General features: G+C 48.1%; 4 non-coding genes and 1 pseudogene across 4 annotated transcripts; all 5 read left to right on the top strand.

The window, feature by feature from the left end:
- Positions 1-784: 784 nt before the first annotated feature.
- LOC142292486 (U2 spliceosomal RNA) lies at positions 785-968 on the top strand. The gene has a single exon (XR_012750643.1). It is a non-coding gene; the product is annotated as a U2 spliceosomal RNA (small nuclear RNA).
- A 1,581-nt stretch (positions 969-2,549) lies between these two features.
- On the top strand, positions 2,550-2,742 carry LOC142292660 (U2 spliceosomal RNA). The gene has a single exon (XR_012750775.1). It is a non-coding gene; the product is annotated as a U2 spliceosomal RNA (small nuclear RNA).
- Positions 2,743-4,352: 1,610 nt separating this feature from the next.
- On the top strand, positions 4,353-4,536 carry LOC142293319 (U2 spliceosomal RNA). Its single transcript, XR_012751286.1, has one exon. It is a non-coding gene; the product is annotated as a U2 spliceosomal RNA (small nuclear RNA).
- A 1,405-nt stretch (positions 4,537-5,941) lies between these two features.
- LOC142292717 (U2 spliceosomal RNA) lies at positions 5,942-6,019 on the top strand (annotated as a pseudogene).
- A 429-nt stretch (positions 6,020-6,448) lies between these two features.
- LOC142293316 (U2 spliceosomal RNA) lies at positions 6,449-6,644 on the top strand. Its single transcript, XR_012751283.1, has one exon. It is a non-coding gene; the product is annotated as a U2 spliceosomal RNA (small nuclear RNA).
- Positions 6,645-21,315: the final 14,671 nt, after the last annotated feature.

Genomic DNA, 21,315 nt, shown 5'->3' with positions numbered 1-21,315 from the left:
GCTGACATCACAATAGCGCTGCTGCCTAGAAAGCCAGCTGCACAGCAAAACTTGTTCTTTGGGTGGGAGGGTGGGCTAGTGGAAGGAGGGGGCAAGCCGTTTTTTTCCCGGGTGGTAGGGGGATGACAGGAGAAGGAATGCGGGTGGTGAGAAGGGTACAGAGGGCAGGGTTTGGGGGCTGGGAAGGAAAGGGAAAAGATTAGGGTTTGGGGATGATGAAAGGGCTTTCTACGGGTAAGGATGGCAAAGGGTGGCAGTGACGGAAAGTGAGGCAACCTGTCCTGTCCGTCTTTTTGTATCATGAATTGGAAAGACTGCAAGGGGGAGGGGAGTTGCTTGCGCCCTAAAGGAGGAGTTATTCAGATTCATTGCAGTGGGGGGGGGGCGGCGGCTGAAAAACGCACCATTCTTCTTGTTTTTGCTCTGCAAAGCAGCCTTTTCAAGGGTTGGCTTGGGTGACAAAATGTCTTCTGTAGGCGTGGGTTTGTCTCCCTCTCACTCTCTCTCCCTAAGATGTGTCCGGCATAGGCCAGGGTGCCACTCGAGGCCCAAACCAATTCTGGTTATCGCTTCTCGGCCTTTTGGCTAAGATCAAGTGTAGTCCCTTCATTGGGTTTGCCTTGGTCTTGGCTGGGAGGGGCCCGGGCTTGCACAACCGCCGGCCTCGGGGATTGTTGCGCCTTTTGGTGCTTACGCCCCCTTGTGGCTGGTGGTTCCTGGGCTCGGGAGGCGATCATCCAGGCACTGCGCTTTTGTGTGGTGGCCTGCTGGCCTTCGGGGCTACCTTGATTCTGAAAATTGCGGATGAAATCTCATCTGTTCTTATCAGTTTAATATCTGATACGTCCCCTATCTGGGGACCATATATTAAATGGATTTTTAGAACAGGGAGATGGAAAAAGAGCTTGCTCTGTCCACTCCACGCATTGACCTGGTATTGCAGTACCTCCAGGACCGGTGCACCCCTTCTTAACCCAGTTTCCAAAAGCAGAACTCAATTCACCTGATTCCTATTAGCCCGATTAATGAATTGAAAGAAAGCATACAACTTCATATGCACCTCAATTTGGCCCATTCACTTTTCACACTTCCGAATCCTTTTGTTTTTTATCTTTCACACTTTTTACTTGCTTTATTCATCCAAATAGCAAACTCATCACCACTCAACTTGACCAACTCTGCTATGTCCCGTGCCGCAGTATCTTGTTCTCCGTCTTATCTAGATCATTTGCAATTGAATGGAATAGATCCCTTTTGGACAAAGTGGATTCAGCTGATGCTGCTGCAGTGACTACAGGTGTGAGAAGATCTAGAATTGGCATCTGGTGCGATCTCTCCGCTTCCACTCCAAATAAAGTTACCTGTTTATTCCTATCATGCATTGGTTTTTGGTGCTTTCTTTGAGCAATGATGATGTCTTTAGTGGTCTGTTGGCTCCCCCTCCTGGAGGAAAAGTTTGCTTGCTCTTGGACATTCTAAAAGAGAGGTCATGATAGACATTTAGCTTCTGAGCACAATTGGGGACAGTCATGGGGGATGAATGTTTAGCAACCTGCTGCGAAGCCTGATACCGCAATATAAGGAACGTCAAATACTAAGAATGGGCGGCCTATGAAAGAATTACTACTTTCATTAAGTATACTTAAATGGCTAATTGGGAATAGACAAACTGTAAAAAGCCCTCTGAGAAAGCCCCCCTCTAACCTTTGTTAGTAAGCTTTCCTGTAGTCTACCTGTTGATGTATTTTCCGTTTGAACAGTGCACAACATGAAGAGACGGAACACTGGCGGCTTGTCACAGTGCCCCCGCTGACATCACAATAGCGCTGCTGCCTAGAAAGCCAGCTGCACAGCACAACTTGTTCTTTGGGTGGGAGGGTGGGCTAGTGGAAGGAGGGGGCAAGCCGTTTTTTTCCCGGGTGGTAGGGGGATGACAGGAGAAGGAATGCGGGTGGTGAGAAGGGTACAGAGGGCAGGGTTTGGGGGCTGGGAAGGAAAGGGAAAAGATTATGGTTTGGGGATGACGAAAGGGCTTTCTACGGGTAAGGATGGCAAAGGGTGGCAGTGACGGAAAGTCAGGCAACCTGTCCTGTCCGTCTTTTTGTATCATGAATTGGAAAGACTGCAAGGGGGAGGGGAGTTGCTTGCGCCCTAAAGGAGGAGTTATTCAGATTCATTGCAGTGGGGGGGGGGCGGCGGCTGCAAAACGCACCATTCTTCTTGTTTTTGCTCTGCAAAGCAGCCTTTTCAAGGGTTGGCTTGGGTGACAAAATGTCTTCTGTAGGCGTGGGTTTGTCTCCCTCTCACTCTCTCTCCCTAAGATGTGTCCGGCATAGGCCAGGGTGCCACTCGAGGCCCAAACCAATTCTGGTTATCGCTTCTCGGCCTTTTGGCTAAGATCAAGTGTAGTTTGGGAGGGTACTACCTTGGTTGGTGCTGAAAGGTGCCAGGGTATTGCACAACTGCTGGCCTTGGGGGAGTGTGCATCGTAGGATGTCATAGCCCTCTTGTGACGGACAGTTTCCTGGGCAACGAGAATCGGTCACTTTATTATTTTCAAACTCATCCTTCAAGAAAAAAAAAAAAAAATCTGTTCTTATCAGTTTAATATCTGATACGTCCCCTATCTGGGGACCATATATTAAATGGATTTTTAGAACAGGGAGATGGAAAAAGACCTTGCTCTGTCCACTCCACGCATTGACCTGGTATTGCAGTACCTCCAGGACCGGTGCACCCCTTCTTAACCCAGTTTCCAAAAGCAGAACTCAATTCACCTGATTCCTATTAGCCGGATTAATGAATTGAAAGAAAGCATACAACTTCATATGCACCTCAATTTGGCCCATTCACTTTTCACACTTCCGAATCCTTTTGTTTTTTATCTTTCACACTTTTTACTTGCTTTATTCATCCAAATAGCAAACTCATCACCACTCAACTTGACCAACTCTGCTATGTCCCGTGCTGCAGTATCTTGTTCTCCGTCTTATCTAGATCATTTGCAATTAAATGGAATAGATCCCTTTTGGACAAAGTGGATTCAGCTGATGCTGCTGCAGTGACTACAGGTGTGAGAAGATCTAGAATTGGCATCTGGTGCGATCTCTCCGCTTCCACTCCAAATAAAGTTACCTGTTTATTCCTATCATGCATTGGTTTTTGGTGCTTTCTTTGAGCAATGATGATGTCTTTAGTGGTCTGTTGGCTCCCCCTCCTGGAGGAAAAGTTTGCTTGCTCTTGGACATTCTAAAAGAGAGGTCATGATAGACATTTAGCTTCTGAGCACAATTGGGGACAGTCATGGGGGATGAATGTTTAGCAACCTGCTGCGAAGCCTGATACCGCAATATAAGGAACGTCAAATACTAAGAATGGGCGGCCTATGAAAGAATTACTACTTTCATTAAGTATACTTAAACGGCTAATTGGGAATAGACAAACTGTAAAAAGCCCTCTGAGAAAGCCCCCCTCTAACCTTTGTTAGTAAGCTTTCCGGTAGTCAACATGTTGATGTATTTTCCGTTGGAACAGTGCACAACATGAAGAGACGGAACACTGGCGGCTTGTCACAATGCCCCCGCTGACATCACAATAGCGCTGCTGCCTAGAAAGCCAGCTGCACAGCACAACTTGTTCTTTGGGTGGGAGGGTGGGCTAGTGGAAGGAGGGGGCAAGCCGTTTTTTTCCCGGGTGGTAGGGGGATGACAGGAGAAGGAATGCGGGTGGTGAGAAGGGTACAGAGGGCAGGGTTTGGGGGCTGGGAAGGAAAGGGAAAAGATTAGGGTTTGGGGATGATGAAAGGGCTTTCTACGGGTAAGGATGGCAAAGGGTGGCAGTGACGGAAAGTCAGGCAACCTGTCCTGTCCGTCTTTTTGTATCATGAATTGGAAAGACTGCAAGGGGGAGGGGAGTTGCTTGCGCCCTAAAGGAGGAGTTATTCAGATTCATTGCAGTGGGGGGGGGCGGCGGCTGCAAAACGCACCATTCTTCTTGTTTTTGCTCTGCAAAGCAGCCTTTTCAAGGGTTGGCTTGGGTGACAAAATGTCTTCTGTAGGCGTGGGTTTGTCTCCCTCTCACTCTCTCTCCCTAAGATGTGTCCGGCATAGGCCAGGGTGCCACTCAAGGCCCAAACCAATTCTGGTTATCGCTTGTCGGCCTTTTGGCTAAGATCAAGTGTAGTCCCTTCTTTGGGTTTGCCTTGGTCTTGGCTGGGAGGGGCCCGGGCTTGCACAACCGCCGGCCTTGAGGATTGTTGCGCCTTTTGGTGCTTACGTCCCCCTTGTGGCTGGTGGTTCCTGGGCTCGGGAGGCGATCACCTGCGGCACTGTGCTTTTGTGTGGTGGCCGATGACCGTTTCTGAAAATTGCGGATGAAATCTCATCTGTTCTTATCAGTTTAATATCTGATACGTCCCCTATCTGGGGACCATATATTAAATGGATTTTTAGAACAGGGAGATGGAAAAAGAGCTTGCTCTGTCCACTCCACGCATTGACCTGGTGTTGCAGTACCTCCAGGACCGGTGCACCCCTTCTTAACCCAGTTTCCAAAAGCAGAACTCAATTCACCTGATTCCTATTAGCCCGATTAATGAATTGAAAGAAAGCATACAACTTCATATGCACCTCAATTTGGCCCATTCACTTTTCACACTTCCGAATCCTTTTGTTTTTTATCTTTCACACTTTTTACTTGCTTTATTCATCCAAATAGCAAACTCATCACCACTCAACCTGACCAACTCGGCTATGTCCCGTGCTGCAGTATCTTGTTCTCCGTCTTATCTAGATCATTTGCAATTGAATGGAATAGATCCCTTTTGGACAAAGTGGATTCAGCTGATGCTGCTGCAGTGACTACAGGTGTGAGAAAATCTAGAATTGGCATCTGGTGCGATCTCTCCGCTTCCACTCCAAATAAAGTTACCTGTTTATTCCTATCATGCATTGGTTTTTGGTGCTTTCTTTGAGCAATGATGATGTCTTTAGTGGTCTGTTGGCTCCCCCTCCTGGAGGAAGAGTTTGCTTGCTCTTGGACATTCTAAAAGAGAGGTCATGATAGACATTTAGCTTCTGAGCACAATTGGGGACAGTCATGGGGGATGAATGTTTAGCAACCTGCTGCGAAGCCTGATACCGCAATATAAGGAACGTCAAATACTAAGAATGGGCGGCCTATGAAAGAATTACTACTTTCATTAAGTATACTTAAACGGCTAATTGGGAATAGACAAACTGTAAAAAGCCCTCTGAGAAAGCCCCCCTCTAACCTTTGTTAGTAAGCTTTTCTGTAGTCTACCTGTTGATGTATTTTCCGTTTGAACAGTGCACAACATGAAGAGACGGAACACTGGCGGCTTGTCACAATGCCCCCGCTGACATCACAATAGCGCTGCTGCCTAGAAAGCCAGCTGCACAGCACAACTTGTTCTTTGGGTGGGAGGGTGGGCTAGTGGAAGGAGGGGGCAAGCCGTTTTTTTCCCGGGTGGTAGGGGGATGACAGGAGAAGGAATGCGGGTGGTGAGAAGGGTACAGAGGGCAGGGTTTGGGGGCTGGGAAGGAAAGGGAAAAGATTAGGGTTTGGGGATGATGAAAGGGCTTTCTACGGGTAAGGATGGCAAAGGGTGGCAGTGACGGAAAGTCAGGCAACCTGTCCTGTCCGTCTTTTTGTATCATGAATTGGAAAGACTGCAAGGGGGAGGGGAGTTGCTTGCGCCCTAAAGGAGGAGTTATTCAGATTCATTGCAGTGGGGGGGGGGCGGCGGCTGCAAAACGCACCATTCTTCTTGTTTTTGCTCTGCAAAGCAGCCTTTTCAAGGGTTGGCTTGGGTGACAAAATGTCTTCTGTAGGCGTGGGTTTGTCTCCCTCTCACTCTCTCTCCCTAAGATGTGTCCGGCATAGGCCAGGGTGCCACTCGAGGCCCAAACCAATTCTGGTTATCGCTTCTCGGCCTTTTGGCTAAGATCAAGTGTAGTATCTGTCGGAGGTCCGGTCAGCTTTGGGCTGAGAAACCAACACCCGGTTGAAGGTCCGGTCAGCCTTGGGCTGAGAAACCAACACCCGGTTGAAGGTCCGGTCAGCCTTGGGCTGAGAAACCAACACCCGGTTGGAGGTCCGGTCAGCCTTGGGCTGAGAAACCAACACCCGGTTGGAGGTCCGGTCAGCCTTGGGCTGAAAAACCAACACCGGTTGACGGTCCGGGCAGTCTCGGCTGCGAAACCAACGACTAGTAGCTCCCTACTCCACTTGGGTAAGATGCCTCGGTGGACGCTGGGAGCAACAACAAGGCTCAACCAGGCTTCGGCTTGGGGGAGCACCGAAGATCCCTGACCCTCGCTGTGGCCTTCTGGCTCGGAGGGACGGGGTTGATTTTTGGGGATCCTCTTCTCACGGAGGGGTCCACACGAATCCTAGCCTTTGCACTGTTTTTGGTGTGACTTCGGTCATGCATTTTTGCGGTGCTTTGGAAAGCTTCATTAAATCAAAAATCTGTTCTTATCAGTTTAATATCTGATACGTCCCCTATCTTGGGACCATATATTAAATGGATTTTTAGAACAGGGAGATGGAAAAAGAGCTTGCTCTGTCCACTCCACGCATTGACCTGGTATTGCAGTACCTCCAGGACCGGTGCACCCCTTTTTAACCCAGTTTCCAAAAGCAGAACTCAATTCACCTGATTCCTATTAGCCCGATTAATGAATTGAAAGAAAGCATACAACTTCATATGCACCTCAATTTGGCCCATTCACTTTTCACACTTCCGAATCCTTTTGTTTTTTATCTTTCACAGTTTTTACTTGCTTTATTCATCCAAATAGCAAACTCATCACCACTCAACTTGACCAACTCTGCTATGTCCCGTGCTGCAGTATCTTGTTCTCCGTCTTATCTAGATCATTTGCAATTGAATGGAATAGATCCCTTTTGGACAAAGTGGATTCAGCTGATGCTGCTGCAGTGACTACATGTGTGAGAAGATCTAGAATTGGCATCTGGTGCGATCTCTCCGCTTCCACTCCAAATAAAGTTACCTGTTTATTCCTATCATGCATTGGTTTTTGGTGCTTTCTTTGAGCAATGATGATGTCTTTAGTGGTCTGTTGGCTCCCCCTCCTGGAGGAAAAGTTTGCTTGCTCTTGGACATTCTAAAAGAGAGGTCATGATAGACATTTAGCTTCTGAGCCCAATTGGGGACAGTCATGGGGGATGAATGTTTAGCAACCTGCTGCGAAGCCTGATACCGCAATATAAGGAACGTCAAATACTAAGAATGGGCGGCCTATGAAAGAATTACTACTTTCATTAAGTATACTTAAACGGCTAATTGGGAATAGACAAACTGTAAAAAGCCCTCTGAGAAAGCCCCCCTCTAACCTTTGTTAGTAAGCTTTCCTGTAGTCTACCTGTTGATGTATTTTCCGTTTGAACAGTGCACAACATGAAGAGACGGAACACTGGCGGCTTGTCACAATGCCCCTGCTGACATCACAATAGCGCTGCTGCCTAGAAAGCCAGCTGCACAGCACAACTTGTTCTTTGGGTGGGAGGGTGGGCTAGTGGAAGGAGGGGGCAAGCCGTTTTTTTCCCGGGTGGTAGGGGGATGACAGGAGAAGGAATGCGGGTGGTGAGAAGGGTACAGAGGGCAGGGTTTGGGGGCTGGGAAGGAAAGGGAAAAGATTAGGGTTTGGGGATGATGAAAGGGCTTTCTACGGGTAAGGATGGCAAAGGGTGGCAGTGACGGAAAGTCAGGCAACCTGTCCTGTCCGTCTTTTTGTATCCTGAATTGGAAAGACTGCAAGGGGGAGGGGAGTTGCTTGTGCCCAAAAGGAGGAGTTATTCAGATTCATTGCAGTGGGCGGCGGCTGCAAAACGCACCATTCTTCTTGTTTTTGCTCTGCAAAGCAGCCTTTTCAAGGGTTGGCTTGGGTGACAAAATGTCTTCTGTAGGCGTGGGTTTGTCTCCCTCTCGCTCTCTCTCCCTAAGATGTGTCCGGCATAGGCCAGGGTGCCACTCGAGGCCCAAACCAATTCTGGTTATCGCTTCTCGGCCTTTTGGCTAAAATCAAGTGTAGTACGGGCGGATTCGAATCGCTGCTGCCGCCTTGCGGTTGGGTCCGCCGGCGCTGCCTCTGCCCGCGCGGCAGCGTCAAAATTTAGCCCCCAGCTTCGGCCTGGTCCTCGGCGTCCCAGGCCCGCCTCCTGCGCAGCGCTGTTGGCCGCCAGCCTCTCCTTCTCCGCCCTCCGCTCTGCCCCAGGCATCACTAGGGGGGTGGGGGATATTTTTTCCCACTCCCTCAGCGTTCTTTTTATTTAAAGAAAAAAAAAAAAAGATTATGGCAGACTCCCGGTCTGCGGATTGCTGAGGCTGCAGCAACTTTTTTCAGGGAAAAATAGAACACACTCTTATTTTTAGTGTATATTTTTTATATTGGGTCGACTTTTTATTAAAATTACGTGCATGAGTTTTTATATATTGACTCTTACATTGCTTATGCGGGCACTTGTTTTTTCTATCACGTTTTGTTTAGTACATAGTGTTCCAGCTCGACATTTTAGTTATTTTGGGCCGGTAAGCACAAGACTCGGTCCCCCCTTTTGTGAATTATTTTCAAGAAGATGTCAGATTGCTGTTGACCCCTGCCGGCCGGTTAGCGCCCTGTCTCAGGCCATAAATCCCCTCGCTGCGTCCCTCGGGTTCGTGCGCATGCGCTGCGTCCCCGGCCGATGCTCGGTCATGCCATCCATAGGACTGGCGCGATCCCTTCGGGGAGGTGAGTCCCGTACCAGGGACCTTTTTCCTATGCTGGAAGCGGACCCGCCAGGTCTCATCTTTTGTGGCCCTCCAGTTTCCACTTATCCCCCAGGTCCAGACTGTCCTTCCTCCGGCAGTCTTCCGACCTCTCGGGTGATGGCCCAGGCTTCCACCTCTGCTGGACTCCGAGCAGGACCTGGATGTCTTGGCGCATGACGAATAGCCTGCTACAAATGGTGAGTCAAGCCGTAAGGCTACGGACAGCCCTCTTCTCTCCGTGCACGCAGGTCTCCCTTAAGAAATTTGGAGCGGACCCCTGATGTGCTCAGAGGACATCCAGAGATCGCCGAGTTACCGCGTGCTCACAGACAACTACCAGACACGAAGTTGACCAGCAGTAAGTCTTGTCATTGTCTTTTTTCCCTTCTCCAAGGCGATTTCGGAGAGAAGGGGCATACTAAACTGGAGTCGCTGATGATCACAGACGACAACCAGACACGGCGTTTACCAGCGGTAAGTCGTGTTATTGTCATTATCTTCCCCAAAAGGGCTCTGGTGAGAGGGGGCATGCCACCTTGCAGAGACCAAGGTGGGGCCCACTGCGGTTTTCAGTAGACATCCAGTCCGCCGGTGACTGCGTGATCACGGATAATCCCCGGACGCGATTTTTCCCAGTGGTAAGTCCGTTTATTTGTCTTACCCCTTCTCGAAGGGGGCTCCGAAAGGAAGCGGCACGCTACCCTTTATGCGACCCGCCTGGGTTCCTCCGGGCTTCTCGTCCCTATCGTGCCGCTCCGCAGGGACTCCGCGGACACCCTACGCAGCGGTCCACGTCCCACCTATGCCGACCCAGGGCTGGATATCTTCTTCAGTGAGTACCCTCTCTTCACAAACCTGATGTCTGCCCGCTACTCGGCCTGAGCCTCTAGCATCAGTGTGCCCACCATCGAGACCTCTGACTCGGGATCAGGAACGCAGATTCGACATCTAGGAAGTCGCTGACTTCCTTTCCGACTTTCGGGAACGCCTTTTCGGAGATAGACGAGTCTAGTTTATCCCCTAGGCTACGTCAGGGTAGACTACTCTCTCCCCTAGGCTACGTAAGGGAAGGGTACATCCTTTTTCCGGCATCGGCCCTGATGCACCAGGATCGTTCCCTCACGCTAGGTTCCAGCCCCGTCCACGCCGCAACCCGTCAGGGAGCCTTTATCCCTACAACAGCCATCTCCGCCTTGCGTGACTGCGGACCGTTCCAGCCTTCTAAGAGCGCTTGCAGGGATCACTGTCCCTACGCACCCTACTCTACAGAGCTGCTAGGCTCTCTCGGCCCAGAAACGACCGGGAGACCCAGAGTATCCCTTCAAGGACCCTCGCCTGGAGGTTTAGACCATCATCACCACTTTTCGCTACTAGGGTAGCTGAGCTACCGGAAGGAGTCCTCCCAGACCCGGCCCGGTCCATCATCCCTCAGGCACGGTATTCGAGCCGTTCAAGGGTGGCTACTCCTCACGCAGGAGTAGTTTCCCTCCTGGCACAGAGTCCCGCGTGCTCTTTGTCTCCCGCTCCCATTTTTTCCCTTCGGTTTTTTGCTATGCGAGTCCTCGACAGCCTGTGGCGGTGATAGCGACGGTGCGCATACCAGATTTCATCCCGGACTCGCCAACGGAACACACTGAAGAACGGAGACAGGAAGGTTCCGTCTTCGCGGGTGACCCGCCAATCTCCTCCTAGCGGACCAGTCTTCGCAACCATCCCTGGGAAGCTTCCCTTTCCTCCTCTGGAGCTTATTATCAACCGTCACCAGCCTCCCGTGCTAGGGTATGCTACCCCACCATTCCTCGGCACGGTCCCGAGGGACACCCCTAGAGCGTCGTCTCCCCTTCAACATTCCGGACTTCAGAGCCATTCGGTTAGCCCGGTTACAAATTCTTCTCTGGGTCGTGGTTGCCCAGTCAGGTTCCAGTCGGACCATGCCACAGCGGTGATGTGCATCATCCACCAGGAAGACGCAGAGAGTGTCATGGCAAGGGAAGAGGCCAAGAAGATCTTGCTCTGGGACGGGTCCCTTCACTCGCTAATCTCGGCAGCACATCCCTAGCGTGGACGTTTGGACGGCCGATTTCCGCGGTAGGATAGACCTCGCGTAGGTAAAAAGCTCCAACAGGGAAATCACCAGCCAGATCTGTGGCGAAGGAAGACCTCCAGTCGTGGACCTTTTGGCCTTCCGATCCAACTCTCAAGTCAATGGTGCTTCGAGTATGCCACCTGCTCTGGACTAGATGACGACGCCCTAGACCGGTCGTGTAGCCTGTTCAGGCTCTCGTGCGTCTTCCCGCGGCTTCCCATGATCTCGAGGGTTCTCAAGATGGACCAAGGCAGGCGATAGCTCGGGAGTGGCCCAGGGCGAGCATAGTTCGCATAACTTACTCATCTCCTCGCAGATGCCCCGTGGCTCCTTCCAGACCGCCAAATTCTTCCGTGTCGGGGCCCCTCTATTCTACCAGGACTCAGAGGTCCCAAGTTACATGGCCTCACCAGTGGATCCCGGGTGCTGGCTCGGTCAGGTCTGTGGACAAGATGATGGCAGACATTGAGGAGGGCCGGGAATCCAGTTTCCTCGAAGATTTATTTCCACTCGGAAAGAGCTCCCCCGGTGGTGTGAGGACCGCATCTTCAGAGACCTTTCTCTTCCCGTCCTTCAATCAGGGCCTTCGCTCAGAGAAAGGTCCATCTAGCTCGGCGGTTTCATCGTTCACTAGAAATGTGGGACCTTAATCCAGTGATGGGTTTGCTCAAGGTAACCACTTTTTTCCCTGCTCCCACCTGTTTTGATAGGTGGGCTCCTCGTGGCCATCTGGTTGTTACAGACGGCATCAGGGCGGACAGCCCTCTTGTCATTTTTTCCCCACCTTTTCCGGCTCCGCCAGCAGGTCAAGGGGGGGCTCCAGCCAGAACCTTTCGTTTCTGTCCAAGACACCTCGCTGTTCCTTCCAGAAGAGGACTTTAGGTTTCGGTTTTTCGGTTCTAGGCTCCTCTCTCAGCCTGAAAGGGGCATAGTTCGTTCCAGGGCTGGTACGAGCCCTCAGTCTTTCGTGTCTGCAGGACACCATTTTTCGGTTACACCGACTGTCAGTCTATCCTTCCATCCTTTCCCAAGAAGCGTATGCCGGCGCCAAGGGCCAGAATATCACATGGGTCCTTTCCTCCATATGTGAAGACTATCGCATGAAGGACGGACTTCCGCCGCGGTCTACCGAGCAAGGGGCACCCTTGAACGATTGGACTCCAGACGTCGATCGACCAGGTCCCCTGGTCCGCCACCCGATCTAGTCGGCATACCTTTACTAGTTTCTACCAGGTTCACACCCAAGCTTCGGCAGAGGCCAGTCTTGGCGTAGGGTTTGCGGGTGGCAGTGGCACACCTGTAACAACGTAGGCGCTTGTAGGTCTGGGTCAAGCCCGGCAAGGGGAAGCGGCTTCCTTCCTATCTCCGGTGATGGTTTTCTTCCCACCCAGGGACTGCTTTTGGACGTCCCATGGTCCTGTGTCCCCCAATGAAATGATAGAGAAAGAAGGATTTTTGTGTACTCACCGTAAAATCTCTTTCTCTGAGTCTTCATTGGGGGACACAGCACCCACCCTGCTTGTGTTTTTTGTTATATATGACATGCCTGTTACCCCAGTGCTCATATTCCCAGGTCACTGGTCACATGACTGTTCGTCATAGTTTCTTACCTTGTTTTATCCAGGATTGTTTGGTTCTCCTCCTACTGCTTGTGCACTAAACTGATTGAGCCCGCCTCCGGCTCAAGGGTTATACTGCTGGGGAGGAGCTAACTTTTTCTGTTTACTTAGTGTCAGCCTCCTAGTGACAGCAGCATAACCCATGGTCCTGTGTCCCCCAATGAAGACTCAGAGAAAGAGATTTTATGGTGAGTACACAAAAATCCTTCTTTATTCACTGCCCTGAGGGGAGGAGCCGGGACATCAACTGTGAGCCGCGGGACTGCGGGAGGGAGCCCTCAAATCGGGGCAGTCCCGCAGAATCTGGGATGGTTGGGAGGTATGAGAGAGTGCTGGGTACGGTGTCTGTCCCGGTGGAGTGCAATGATAATGCCGGCGTCACACGAAACTATCTATAGTGCGATATATCGTCGGGGTCACGGTTTTCGTGACGCACATCCGGCATCATTTGCGACGTCGTCCCGTGTGACACCTACGAGCGTCTCTGAACGTTCGCAAATTGGTTACAATCGTGTATCGTTGACACCTCGTTTATTTTTAAAAAATCGTTTATTATTCTTTTCGCTGGTTGTTCATCGTACCCGGGGTAGCACACATCGCTCCGTGTGACACCCCGGGAACGATGAACACAGCTTACCTGCGTCCCGCCGGCTATGCGGAAGGAAGGAGGTGGGCGGGATATTTACATCTCGCTCATCTACGCCCCTCCGCTTCTATTAGCTGGCCGCTGTTTGACGTCGCTGTGACGCCGAACGTCTCACCCCCTTCAGGAAGTGGATGTTTGCCGCCCACAGCGACGTCGCTCAGCAGGTAAGTGCGTGTGACGGGGGTTTAACGGCTTTGTGCGCCACGGGCAACTAACTGATGCACAAACGACGGGGGCGGGTACGATCACTCGTGTGATCGCACGATAGATCGTACCGTGTGACACTAGCATAAGAGTGCTAGCTAGGGTGACTGTCCCGGTGGAGTGCAATGATAGAGTGCTGGGTAGTCCATTTGATCTAATAGTAGGGGCTTCAGTAATAGGCTGTAAGCCAGGTGCACTGTGCACTAAATTACCCACCCCGTATACAAGCATAATGCCTTTGCAATTTTAATACTCAGCAATCATCCTTTCCATGAATTGGTAGGTTGTTAGTGGTTGTCTCATCAGTTTTTTGCCCCTGTGCTGCCTTCATCTACCGTATTTTTTGGACCATAAGACGCACTTTTTTCCCCCCAAATGTTGGGGGAAAGTGGGGGTGCGTCTTATGGTCTGAATGTGGCTGCGGGGAATGAGGGTGCTCTGGTGGAACAAGTCATCGGGGGCACGAGCAGGCTGTAGCAGCCTGCCATGACCACGTGGGCCCGCTCATTTAATATGCACGCCCATCATCCCGCCCATCATCTCTCAGCGCTGAAGCCATGATGATGGGCAGGGGGTGCACGCATAATTAACAGCCGGCCCGCATGATCACCCCTGGCAATTACAGCCTGGAGTGATCATGTGCGGCTGTATTCACTGCCCCCCGTGCATCATTATCAACGCGGGGTGCAGTGAATCAGTGTACTCACCCGTCACCGTGTGTGGAGCCCCCTGCAGCATCGCGATGTGTTCCTGTCTGTGCCGGTCAGCTGATCTGTGTAGAGAGCGGTGAGCATAGCGATGACGTCATCGCTGTGCGCCCCGCTAGTGTCCACACAGATCAGCTGACCGGCACAGACAGGAAGACATCGCAAAGCTGCAGACAACGGTGACGGCTCCACTCAGCAGCGCTGCAGCTGAGACAGAGAGGAAGATGATCGGTGCTGCAGGGAGTGAGGAAAGGTGAGTATAAAGGTTTTTTTTTTCTGTGCCATAGGATAGAGGCCATATACCAGGATGGGGGTATTTTATGTGTAGGATGGAGGTATATTATGAGCAGGATGGGGGGTATATAAGCAGGATGGGGGGTCTATGAGCAGGATGGGGGTATATAGCAGAATGGGGGTATATGAGCAGGATAGGGGTATATGTCACGTCCCCATCGGAGTCCGCTAATGCGACCTCTGCTCAGATTGCCAGATGGCGCCATGTTCCAACCATGGATAGTGCTAGTGATGGGAGAGGAGTCGGTGCCCGTGGCTCTGCGGAGCACAGGCTCCGCTCATCCACTAGGCTGGGTTTCCCTGGAACCTGCAGTACCACTGGCTGACTGTAGGTGGCGTGTGTCTCCCGGCTGAAGTGGCCAACATTCACCTGCAGCCTATGGGAAGACACCACACCCTTCTTATTCCCCCTCCTGTCACATGACCGCTGCCAGTGATAGTTCTGTTCTCCTGGCTCATGTGCTGTTTGTATTGTGATTCCTGTGCGCTGACCTTTGCTTTTTGTTTGACTACCCTCCTGCCTGTCGTTTTTGTACCTTGCTGCCAGTTCCGGATTTGACCCCTGCTTTGTCTCCTCACTACGCCCTTGCCTGCCGATTCTGTTCCTGTTTTGCATCTCCTGGCTTTTGACCCTGCCTGACGATCACGGACTACAGTCTACCACAGGTAGCGATCTCTGAGGCTCTGTGTAATTCCAAATCCCTGTAAAGGGGTTAAAGGGTTACATAGTTCTTGGGGTCCTGCTTTGTGAGTTGCTTTTTTCTAGATTCCCCTTACAGCCAGTCTGAGTCTGTGGCTCCTATCAGGCATTACAGTATATGACGGAGCACTAGAATCCAAGTATATAATAATAATCTTTATTACAAAATTTAGACATACAATTAAAAAGATGTGCACAGTAAACAAACAAGCTGTGGCGGCATAATGACGCACATAATGAAGTCAATCCAGAAAAAAGGGGATGACATAAATCAAAGCAGTCCAAGGACGTACAAGTATAATCTGCTGCAATGAATAAAATTATACTCTGATTGGCAGGAATATCATGTCCAGAATAAAGGACTTGAATATTTAAATAAAGTTCCACCATGGAATCTCCACTCTCAAGTCCTAATCCCACATATAGTCAGACATCGAAATCACCTGATCACTAACATGAGAAAAAACTGTGTATAAACAGCAGACAAAACATCCAGCACTGCTCAATTACTTACTGCATGGATAATAGTGGGTGACGGATCAGTCCTATGTTATAACCCCACCAGCTGCTATTGGCTCGGAGTAATCACACAACGGGGATATCTCCGCTAAGCCATAAATAATTTATACTGGTCAATGTTCACACTCATATAACTGATCGGTCAGCCACAACACCCATCCTATACTCATAAAATGTCACTACATTTCATCCGGACTAAATACAGCCTGTGCATAATAACCCAGTGATTAGTGGGTGATGGATCCGTCCGTAATTTCAATAGGACCTTATTCCCACTAAATGGGATATTTGTCCATATAAAATCAGCGAACCGGTTGCTCACAGCACAGACTACCTCACCCTGGAGGAATATCCGCACAACCGTATATGTGCAAAGCCGGTCAACGTCCTGACAAAAGACGATCCATCAAACACTTATCCACAATTCACCTGGGTATTACAGATCTCCGTGCCGCCAGCTACTTACCCCGACGTACGTTTCGCGCCCAGCTTCAACGGGGGGCGTGCTGGGTTGTCGGGAATGCTGGGTATAAATATACTTGATCTGCCAATCAGATGATGTCAACGGCGCTTACGTACGCCTTCTTCCTCCCTCCTTAAACGTCACCTCCTGCCGGGCACTCGTGGAACGCAGTCTGCGTGTCAGACACATGGAAGTGTCCGACATCACAGAGTGCCCCACGCTATTTGTGCTCAGCATTTTGGTTCCGGGAGGCGTCAGACACCGTAAGCGCTCTATCTCGACAAGCAGATCTGTATTTATCTATAACTAATCAATCATTTACATACATATATCCTCCCCAGTGACCTGACTATATTATATACAAACAAATTCATGACTCATGTCCCATATCAAAATCTATATATTACCTATTATGAAAAGTCATATTTACAATAATATTTAATAAATAACAGTTAAAATCCCCAATTCAAACATACAAAAATAGATATAAATTTTATTAATCACAAACTCCACCTTAATTATTATTATTAGACAAAAAATCACATGATTTTTCAGGATGTTGCTAGTAGATCTCCACATCAAAGTCACAATCAAAAAAAGGAATATAGGACAATCTATAAAGAAAAACATAGAAATTACACAACAATAAATAACCCATCATACCCCTTAAAACTCCAAACACAATAAAAACACCTAAAAGCCGAATTGACAAAAAGACACAAATATTGCTATCAATGGGCATTATTTGAGTTTACAAAAAAGCCCCGAACCCTAAATTTTCATTTAGCCCCTGGGGGCTTAGAGTGCCAAGCCTGAATATCCATCTACTCTCGATTCTCGCCAAGATTTTGCCTAAATCCCCTCCTCTAATTCCCAGCTCAACCTGGTCAATGGCTTTAACTTTAAGAAGAAAAGAATTGCAGTTATGGAATTCTTTAAAGTGTCGCGGCAGCGTTTTCAGTTGCGTCTTATCCTCTATCGTTTTAGCATTAATAATGTCTCTGCAGTGTTCACGTATCCTAATTTTAAGTTCACGTGTCGTTAAACCAACATATAATTTCTTGCAAGGACACTCCCCCAGATAAATTACTCCTTTTGAAGCACAAGTGAGCTGTTTTCTTATTGAAAATTTTTTAGAACCATCATGGTTAGAGAAGGTTTTGGATTTTATAAGATTAGCACAGGCTTTACACAGCCCACAGGGAAAAAATCCCTGGTCTGCTGAGGTCAATGCCCTTTTCTGTTTTGTTTCTCTCTCAAAATGGCTATGGACTAGCGTGTCCTTCAAGGTCTTAGACCTTCTCGCTGTAACAAGTGGAGTAGGAGGCAAGATGTCCCTCAAAATTTTATCAGAGCGTAAGATGTCCCAATGTTTATTCAAAATATTCCTCATCTCCGCCCAGCGATTATGAAAAGTGGTAATAAACCGTATTTGTCCCTTATTTTCTTCCTTAGTCTTGCTACTTCCACCTTGTTTAGACTCATTAGGAAACAATAACGAATCCCTAGAACAGTGTGTAGCCCGCCAATAACCTCTACGTATTACCTTCTTCTTATAACCTCTGTCTAAAAACCTATTTGCCAGTTCCTTGGACTGTTTTTCGAACATGTCTTGATCAGAACAAATTCTTTTTGTTCGTAGGAACTGTCCTACAGGGATACCTGAAATTACTGCCTTCGGATGGGACGATGTAGCATGGAGAAGGCTGTTCGTTGCTGTACTTTTTCTAAATATGGACGTTGATAAGCAACCATCTATTCCCGCTTTAATAAAAATGTCAAGAAACTCAAGTTCTCTGCCTTGTTTGAATGTTAGCCTAATATTCTGTTGGTTGTTATTCAAGGCTTGCATCACCTCATTAAGTTCGAGGGCGGAGCCATCCCAGATAAAAAGAATGTCATCAATGTAGCGCATCCAATTAAGGATGCGACTACAACCTGGGATGGCTTCACTTAAAAATATATCCCTCTCCCAAGCTCCTAGAAATAAATTGGCATAGGAGGGGGCACACGCCGCCCCCATTGCCGTGCCTTGCGTCTGTAGAAATATTTTTCCATCAAAGGTGAACACGTTATGAGTTAGAATAAATTCAAGCAACATCAGAAGTAGTTCAACCATTGATCCTTCCAATGTACAATTTTTTAAAAAGAAAGAAACTGCTCGCAGCCCATCCACATGTCTAATTGACGTATACAGGGACTCGACGTCGGCCGTAACCAGAACCATACTGGAACTGAGTTGGATACCATCCAGTCTGCCTAACGCCGACGTCGTGTCCCTAATATACGAAGGCAATTCAGCCACTAGTGGCTTCAGGTAGTGGTCAATGATATTGCAAATCATTTCACATAAACTTCCATTACCTGCCACTATCGGTCTTCCTGGAGGGTCATTGATGTTCTTATGTACTTTTGGAATTAAATAAAACGTGGCTAACCGAGGGTGCAGATTTTTCACAAAGTCCACCAATTTCTTGGGTATTATCCCTTGATCGAACGCCTGTGACACAATAGACAGAAGATCAGCCTGAAAATTTGGAAGAGGGTTAGATGATAATTTCTTATAACATTGCCTCATATTCAACAATTTGTATGCCTGTCGTTCGTACATAACAACAGGCCATACAACAATGTTGCCGCCTTTATCGGCGGACTTAAAAACCACATCCGTCCATGATTGTAGATCTTTCAACGCTTCCCTTTCCTTTTTGGACAAATTAGATGAACCCCGATATGTGGAAAAACAATGCTCAAAATCCTGTGAGACCATTTTTGTAAAAATTTCAATAGCTGGACAGATATTGAAAGCAGGGAACTTATTGGATTTTTTCAAAAGATCATGTGGAAACGTACTTACAGGCTGAGGAAGACTTTCATCCTCCAGTGATTGAAGTACAGCCACAGCCTCCCTCTCCTCCTTTGTAAAAGTATCATCCTGTTGATGTGATTTATTATATAGTCTCTTGAAGAATAGTTTCCTCAAAAAGAGATGTAAATCCTTTACGGATGTGAACGTGTCTGCAGAACACGAGGGAGAAAACGATAAGCCCTTCCCCAACAAAGAAATATGAAATTCAGTTAACACATGATCGGATAAATTGATTACCTTCAGCTGCTGATGTTCGTTGCTGCTCTCCTTATTGAAAATATCATAAGGTCGTTTATTAAATTTTTGTTTATTTTTGGAACGCGTATTAAACGTGTGTCCATGATCTAAGGGTGCACTCGCTACACTAGAAGTCCCAGACTGTATAGATGAACTCCTAGATCGATTTTGAGCCACTTCAAATTTCCTATTCTGCCAGCGGAAGATTTTATTATTTTCATAGTCTCCTACATCCCGAATAAACTTCTTCTGTTTGTCCGAGCTTATTTCCTTCTCCCACCTCTCCACATCATTCTCCAAGAGGGTAATTAAATTTTGGAAGGATTCCTTGCTTAACTCCTTTTGCAACGCTAACTGTGTGGATTCTATCTCCTTCTCAATTTTATTCATGGTCATAGAGTTTTTTTCCATAATTATCCGTATGAATTCTAGGGAACAGGTATTACAGATCTCCGTGCCGCCAGCTACTTACCCCGACGTACGTTTCGCACCCAGCTTCAACGGGGGGCGTGCTGGGTTGTCGGGAATGCTGGGTATAAATATACTTGATCTGCCAATCAGTCTGGGACTTCTAGTGTAGCGAGTGCACCCTTAGATCATGGACACACGTTTAATACGCGTTCCAAAAATAAACAAAAATTTAATAAACGACCTTATGATATTTTCAATAAGGAGAGCAGCAACGAACATCAGCAGCTGAAGGTAATCAATTTATCCGATCATGTGTTAACTGAATTTCATATTTCTTTGTTGGGGAAGGGCTTATCGTTTTCTCCCTCGTGTTCTGCAGACACGTTCACATCCGTAAAGGATTTACATCTCTTTTCGAGGAAACTATTCTTCAAGAGACTATATAATAAATCACATCAACAGGATGATACTTTTACAAAGGAGGAGAGGGAGGCTGTGGCTGTACTTCAATCACTGGAGGATGAAAGTCTTCCTCAGCCTGTAAGTACGTTTCCACATGATCTTTTGAAAAAATCCAATAAGTTCCCTGCTTTCAATATCTGTCCAGCTATTGAAATTTTTACAAAAATGGTCTCACAGGATTTTGAGCATTGTTTTTCCACATATCGGGGTTCATCTAATTTGTCCAAAAAGGAAAGGGAAGCGTTGAAAGATCTACAATCATGGACGGATGTGGTTTTTAAGTCCGCCGATAAAGGCGGCAACATTGTTGTATGGCCTGTTGTTATGTACGAACGACAGGCATACAAATTGTTGAATATGAGGCAATGTTATAAGAAATTATCATCTAACCCTCTTCCAAATTTTCAGGCTGATCTTCTGTCTATTGTGTCACAGGCGTTCGATCAAGGGATAATACCCAAGAAATTGGTGGACTTTGTGAAAAATCTGCACCCTCGGTTAGCCACGTTTTATTTAATTCCAAAAGTACATAAGAACATCAATGACCCTCCAGGAAGACCGATAGTGGCAGGTAATGGAAGTTTATGTGAAATGATTTGCAATATCATTGACCACTACCTGAAGCCACTAGTGGCTGAATTGCCTTCGTATATTAGGGACACGACGTCGGCGTTAGGCAGACTGGATGGTATCCAACTCAGTTCCAGTATGGTTCTGGTTACGGCCGACGTCGAGTCCCTGTATACGTCAATTAGACATGTGGATGGGCTGCGAGCAGTTTCTTTCTTTTTAAAAAACAGTACATTGGAAGGATCAATGGTTGAACTACTTCTGATGTTGCTTGAATTTATTCTAACTCATAACGTGTTCACCTTTGATGGAAAAATATTTCTACAGACGCAAGGCACGGCAATGGGGGCGGCGTGTGCCCCCTCCTATGCCAATTTATTTCTAGGAGCTTGGGAGAGGGATATATTTTTAAGTGAAGCCATCCCAGGTTGTAGTCGCATCCTTAATTGGATGCGCTACATTGATGACATTCTTTTTATCTGGGATGGCTCCGCCCTCGAACTTAATGAGGTGATGCAAGCCTTGAATAACAACCAACAGAATATTAGGCTAACATTCAAACAAGGCAGAGAACTTGAGTTTCTTGACATTTTTATTAAAGCGGGAATAGATGGTTGCTTATCAACGTCCATATTTAGAAAAAGTACAGCAACGAACAGCCTTCTCCATGCTACATCGTCCCATCCGAAGGCAGTAATTTCAGGTATCCCTGTAGGACAGTTCCTACGAAC

The sequence above is a fragment of the Anomaloglossus baeobatrachus genome, chromosome 2, assembly GCF_048569485.1.
Source record: "Anomaloglossus baeobatrachus isolate aAnoBae1 chromosome 2, aAnoBae1.hap1, whole genome shotgun sequence".
Lineage (NCBI taxonomy): Eukaryota > Metazoa > Chordata > Amphibia > Anura > Aromobatidae > Anomaloglossus > Anomaloglossus baeobatrachus.
This window is presented reverse-complemented; position numbering and strand designations above follow the sequence as displayed.